The sequence below is a fragment of the Candoia aspera genome, chromosome 17 (genome assembly GCF_035149785.1).
Source record: "Candoia aspera isolate rCanAsp1 chromosome 17, rCanAsp1.hap2, whole genome shotgun sequence".
Lineage (NCBI taxonomy): Eukaryota > Metazoa > Chordata > Lepidosauria > Squamata > Boidae > Candoia > Candoia aspera.
In genome coordinates, this window is record NC_086169.1 from 2,295,873 (window position 1) to 2,301,952 (window position 6,080).

A 6,080-nucleotide genomic window follows, 5' to 3' on the forward strand; every position below is an offset into this window, starting at 1 on the left:
GCCCCCAGGCACCGAGAAAGGGCAGTCACTGCATCACTTACCTCACCCGGGAGGGAGATGTATAATTGGGTATCATTGGCATACTGATGATACCTCACCCCGTGGTGACGGATGATCTCACCCAGTGGTTTCATGTAGATGTTAAATAAGAGAGGAGAGAGAACAGAACCCTGCGGCACCCCAGAATGGAGGGGTCGAGGGCTGGATCTCTCCCCCCCATCACCACCGACTGGGACCGGCCCTGGGGGAAGGAGGTGAACCAGTGCAGAACTACGCCGCCCACCCCCAACTCCCTGAGCCGTCCCAAAAGGATACCATGGTCAATGGTATCGAAAGCCGCTGAGAGGTCAAGGAGAGCCAGGATGGATGCACTGCCCCCATCCCGCTCCCGACATGTGCATGCTCTGAAGCTTAAGAACATGGTTTGCAGATCAGATGGGAAGCCTTGCCCAGCCCTATTAACAATATTCATTCGTTCGTTGAATTTATACGGCTGCCCATCTCACTTGCATGTGACTCCGGGCAGCGTGCACCATTAAAACCCAACTCACCATCACAGCCTCCCACCATCACAACCAATATATATAAATGTTTATTGTTGGTTGGAAACCCTTTATGGGCTCTCTGCATACAACAGGAAAAAAAATGAATGTGGGGTTTATGGGCCTGATGATTGGACAGGATAGATTATAGCAGTGTTGCTCAACCTCGGCAACTTTAAGATGTGCGGACTTCAACTCCCAGAATGCCCTGGGAGCCCATGCTGGCTGGGGAGTTCTGGGAGTTGAAGTCCACACATCTTACAGTTGCCGAGGTTGAGAAGCCCTGGATTATAGAAAGAGGTTATGTTGTAAGCGTAGGGCAGGAGGAAAATTTATAATTGTACTTATAACTGTGGTAAAGAAGACCAGAAGCTGCTTCTCTGCATCTTTTTTTCTTTTCTATTTTTCTTGGACTCCCCCCCCCTCTTCTTGCACTTTTAGCTTTCTTCCTTTTTCTTTTCCTTTCCTTACTTTATATGAGTTTCTATTAGTTTTTATCTTCTTTTTTCTTTAAAAAAAATCTTTAATAAAAAATCATATTGAAAATGGTTTTAAAAACGGTTAAAAATATTCATTCCTGACCCCCCCTTATTTGGGAAAGAGGGCACTCTGGCACTCTCCATGGTGCTGAAGCGGCCACTGCAAATGGATTGAGGTTTGTGGACCAGGCCCCTCCATACAGCACACACACACACAAACACACACACACAATGGCTCGGCACTGTTGTGTTCAAGCCCATCGTCTCTTCTGCTGAGGCCAAAAGAAGGGGAAAAACCCACCATTTTATCTCTGCCTTTTATCGCCTAGCCCTTCGGCAGGATTATGTATTTACTAAACAAGCACCGATAAGCCCAGCCATGATTGGAAATGTGGGTTTGTTTGTTTGGTTTGAGTCATGCCAGTGAGCTGGGAGAAAAGGTTTTAAAATCCAATAAGCAACTCTCTGTCTCTTGGCCTGCAAAGGACAAGAAGACCGACGAGCTGAAGAATTTCTCAAGCATCCTCACGCAAGACTTTTAAGGAAGTGAATTTTAGTTCCCCATTAAGTTCCACATTTGCCTGGATGAGGGCTCAGTTGCTCCAGATGCATCCCTAGAAGGCGGACAACTTCTGCTTTGGGGGGATTTCTCCATTTAAAGTAAAGTAAAGGTGCCTCACCTGAGCACACCCCCCCCTTTAGAAGAAAAAAAAAAACTAGCTTTCCTGGGACAGAAAAACGGGAGACAGGAACAAATATCTGTGACTGCCCTGAATTGGACTTTATGCAATTGACTTTCCTTTGAAAGGAAAGCAAATCTGATTTTTCTCCTGGCCCCCAACGTTTCTGCACCATGATGACCATTAACGTTGAAAAAGACAAGAGGTGGATCTGCTTTACTGGTGGGGTAAGGAAGATTTCCCAAAAGTCCTCCAAGGAGGGTTTGGGATGCGTCCAACAACCAGCAAAACGCCCAGATATTTAGGCCAGTGAAAAGAATGCCCCTCAATTCAAGTGTGCTTTTGCACCACACACTTAATCCAGCCAGTTGGATTGTCAGGAGCCACATTTGTACCACTTGTGAGTTTGTGTACTTAATCAACTTTGGTTTGGTGTTGTGAGCTGTGCAGGGGGGGGGGGTGTTGTGCAGACCCACAACTTCTTCTTCAAGGGCTGACCCAGGTTTTGCACCCCTTGGGAGAAGGGGTGAAAAACCCATCACTTCCTGCTTAAAGATGCCAGGTAAATGGTGCTTTGGGATGCTTTGACACTGAGGCCGGACCTGGGTCTGCAGACTGCCCCTTGCGAACCGGAGAAAAGCTCGCTTTTGTGATATTTTCGGTGAGATGGGTGGCATAGAAATAGGATAGATAAATAAAAAATTAAAATACAGAGAGATTTAAGGTTCTTTACTTTGCAATGCAAAGGAGGCGGAGTCTGTCCTGGTCCCAAACTAGTATTTGGGAAGGCATCTCTCTCCAGCATTTCTGAGGCCGTTCACAGACCCTGGGGACAGTCTCCAAGCTGGGCGGCTGGCCTGCAGACGTTTCATGACCCAACTAGGTGACATCATCAGTGCTGGTGAGGGTGGGGGCATGATTAGAAGCAAGTGGGGTTCGGAGGCCTGGATTTTGAGAAGGGGATTCCCAAGCATGGTGTTCCTTTATCCTTTGCTCTGGCTGAAGTGGAAATTGCAGGTCCTTCCCAGCATTTGCAGCAGGCAATTTTCCAGGGGATGAAAAAAAGGCATTTCTTCATAGCACATCTCCCCTTCACGGCTTAAGGGGAGGGCTTGCCACTGCGTTGCGATCAATCTCCAGAATCCTTTCCCACCCAACCAAGAAACTGGGCTGGGTGGGAGCTTCCCCAGCTAAAAATATTAACCTCCTGCCCTCTCCCCTTTAAAACAGAGCAAGAACCAAACACTCACAATTCGAAAGTTTAGGAATCTGGTTTAGAGGAAGATGCAGGAAACTCCCCAAAATTAAAGGGGCCTTGATTCTTCTCCTACCATCTCCATCCAACCATCAAAGTTGACATGTAAAGACCCCCCCCCCAACATCTGCTTTATTATGGGTTTGTCCTGCAACTTGGTTATTGAATTAACTCTTTTTTTGATGCATAGGCTTCCTCAAATCCTAAACACAAAGAGGGAGATTCCTTCCTTTGCCAACATCGGCTGCAAAATTTCCCCTGGATCCCACCTTCACCTGCCTCCTTGCTGGACTTCTACAGGCTTTACTAACATGGCCTTAGAGCTGTTGCGAGTCGGGCGGCATATAAATTTAATAAATATCATCATCTTCATTATAAGCCTCTTCTAAATTTGATTCACCCTCTATATTTTAGCCATCGTTGGCTTCCCCAGCCGGGTCAACGGGGAGGACTACAGGTCCCCAAATCCCCAGCTAGGGCGGCCAACAGCCCCTTCAGAGAGTCAGATCACCCTGGGCTTCCTAAACGGGCCGCGCTGGCTGTGGATAATGGAGTTGTAGTCCGACGCCCAGCTTGGGAATGCTGAAGGTCGCAGAATGCTGGCTGCTTCATCTTTCCACTAGAGGGCGCCCCGACACAAGCGATGGCTCCGCCGTCTGCGATTTATACCTGGATTTGGGTCCAAAAGAGGTTTAAAAAGCGTGAAATTAGCAAAAATGAGGGTCTCCGTGGGAAGAGGGTGTGAAAGCGATCTCTCGGCCCAGGAGAAGGGAAACCCTCCGAGCTGAAAAATGCCTACCGGTCAGCTATGCGGTTGCTTCAAAGGAAAGGATTTAACACAGCACGATGGAGCATATGCAGAGTGCCTTCAACACCCGGTTGCTGCAACTTGCAGATATCGAACAGGCCCTGCACCCCAAGGTCTTTTTCCAGCGCTTTGATTGGGTTTTATTTTAATTTCCCCCAACTCTGTAATTATTGGCTCCTTGGTTTCAGTTTTCGGGGTTCAGTCCACTCGCGAAAGAAATCACGCCGTAGGAAGGGTTCCCGCGTGGGATCTCCGGGTGGTCCCCCACCCCCGGGCGGAGGCTTAATTTCCCCGCGTCAGCCCAGAGAGGGGCAAAGGCCCCCGGAAGGTTGGTGCAGAAAACCTCCAACATAAGAAAAAAAGTCGCTTTCTTCCCCCGCGCCGCTCAGAAGCCGCCCGGGTGGGGGTGCTTGTTGCGTTTTGCCCGGAACCCGGGTGGCTCGGAGGCGTTCACACGTGCCAGCCTGCGCGAGAGTGGCGGGGGGGCAGGCGGCGGGGAAGGTCCTCCGCTCCGCTAGAGGGCGCCCTCGCCCCCCCCCCCGCGAGCCACGGAGCCGGGCCAGGCCAGAGCGGGCAATGGCGTGGCCGGAGGGAGCGGGAGGCTGGGGCTGAAGTTTGCACAGGTAGGTGGCAGGCGTGCACGTCTGCAGGCGTGACGCGGGCTGCCGTGCCCCCCTGCCCGTTTTACAGTGGGGGGGTCTTGCATTGCTGCCCGGGCCCCTCCCTGCGTGCCCCCCTCCCTGCCCCGCAATTGCAATGACCCAGCTCGGCTTGCAGCATTGCAACTCCGGCTGTTTTGCAAAGCGGGGCGGGGCGGGGGGGTTGCGGAGACCCGGCCTGACCGCCCCCCGCTCGCCCCTCCCTCTCCGCCCAGCTGACTGTTGCTGATGGAGGACCCCTCCCCGCAATTTCACCCCTTCTTAATTTTCTGCTTTTGGAGAATCCCAGCATCCCCCCCCCCCCGCGCCCTCTGGCCGCTGTCCTCTTCGGAAGCTGTTGCGTTGCGCTGGTCTCCCTCCAGTTTGGGGCCCATGGTGCGCCGCTGGGGGAGGGGTAGCTGGCTGGGGATAATGGGAACCGTGCCCCCAGCTTCTTTCCCTCCCCAATCTGCATTCCCTGCCCCCACCCCACTACCTCTCCTAGTCCCTCTCCTGGCTTCTGCCAGCGTCTGAGCGGAGCCTCTGCGTCCCAAGGCAGTCTATCCGAGCAACATTTCTGGGGCACTGCAGGGGGAAGCCTGTGTGGGCCTTTCAAGGTCTGGCCGGGGCTTATGGGGAAGAGAAAAAGATGCCCTCTTTAGCCTCCTGGTACGAAACCACTGGTTTTGAAATGAAATGCAGGCAGCTCTTTTGGGCTCAATAACAGCAATAATGGGAGCAGCAGCACTGAACCGGATGGGACACGTGTCTGTGGTCGGCAAGCAGGTGTGCCTGTGGGCTTCTCATTTCCTTTCTTCCGTTTTTTTACCACCCACCCCGCTTTCAACTCGGACTCCAAATTTCCGTGGCTTTGACTTTCTGATTTCAGCTCGGCACCTGCGTCTTGTGCCAGGCAGCTACACCTCACTGGAATACCCCCCTTTCAATCCCTCCCCCTTCAGACCCCTTTTCCAAACCTCTTACCCCTTTGATAGACCCCAACCCAGTCTGCTTTGATTCGTTCATTTTCCCCTGGTTGGGTGGTCGCCTGAGAATAACGCTCCTACTTGCCCCAGGTGAGTAGGGCTAGACCTCCTTCGGGGAGCTAGGCTTAGAACCCCCTTCGCCCATCTGCCCTTTCCACAACCCAGGGAGGGATTTAATTTCCAAATTTGGTCCCAGGGCGGGTGAATGCACACGTGCAAAGGCGTCTTCAACACGCCGTGTGCTAAAGAGAAGGGCGGGTTAAAATAAAGGGGGCCCCTCAAAGCACTAGAGAAGATGAGAAAATCAGAATTGGGGGTTCAAAAGCCGTGCCAAAATGGGGAGCTGGTTAAAAGCCAGCCAAAAGTGGGAAGAGAGGGCGCTCGGCGGGTCTCTCCTGGGGAGGAGAGCCGCGGATCAGGTAGCCGTCCCCAAAAGACCCTGGATTTCAGGACGGCTGATCTGCAGCCTCGGGGAAAAATGGGGTTGGCCGAGGGGTGGTGGAGAGACGAGTCTCTTCTGGATGGGGATTGTTGCCTGCACGTGATGGGGAGGGAAGGCCTTGTCTCTTGCACACCCTCTCTTGCTCACCCACCCGACACACTGCCCTCGGCCGAGCACCGGCCTGGCAGCCTTTGTTTTCATTCGCTTTCGCTTTCTCTACCTTCCCTTTGGCTCCGGAGGGGAAATGCTC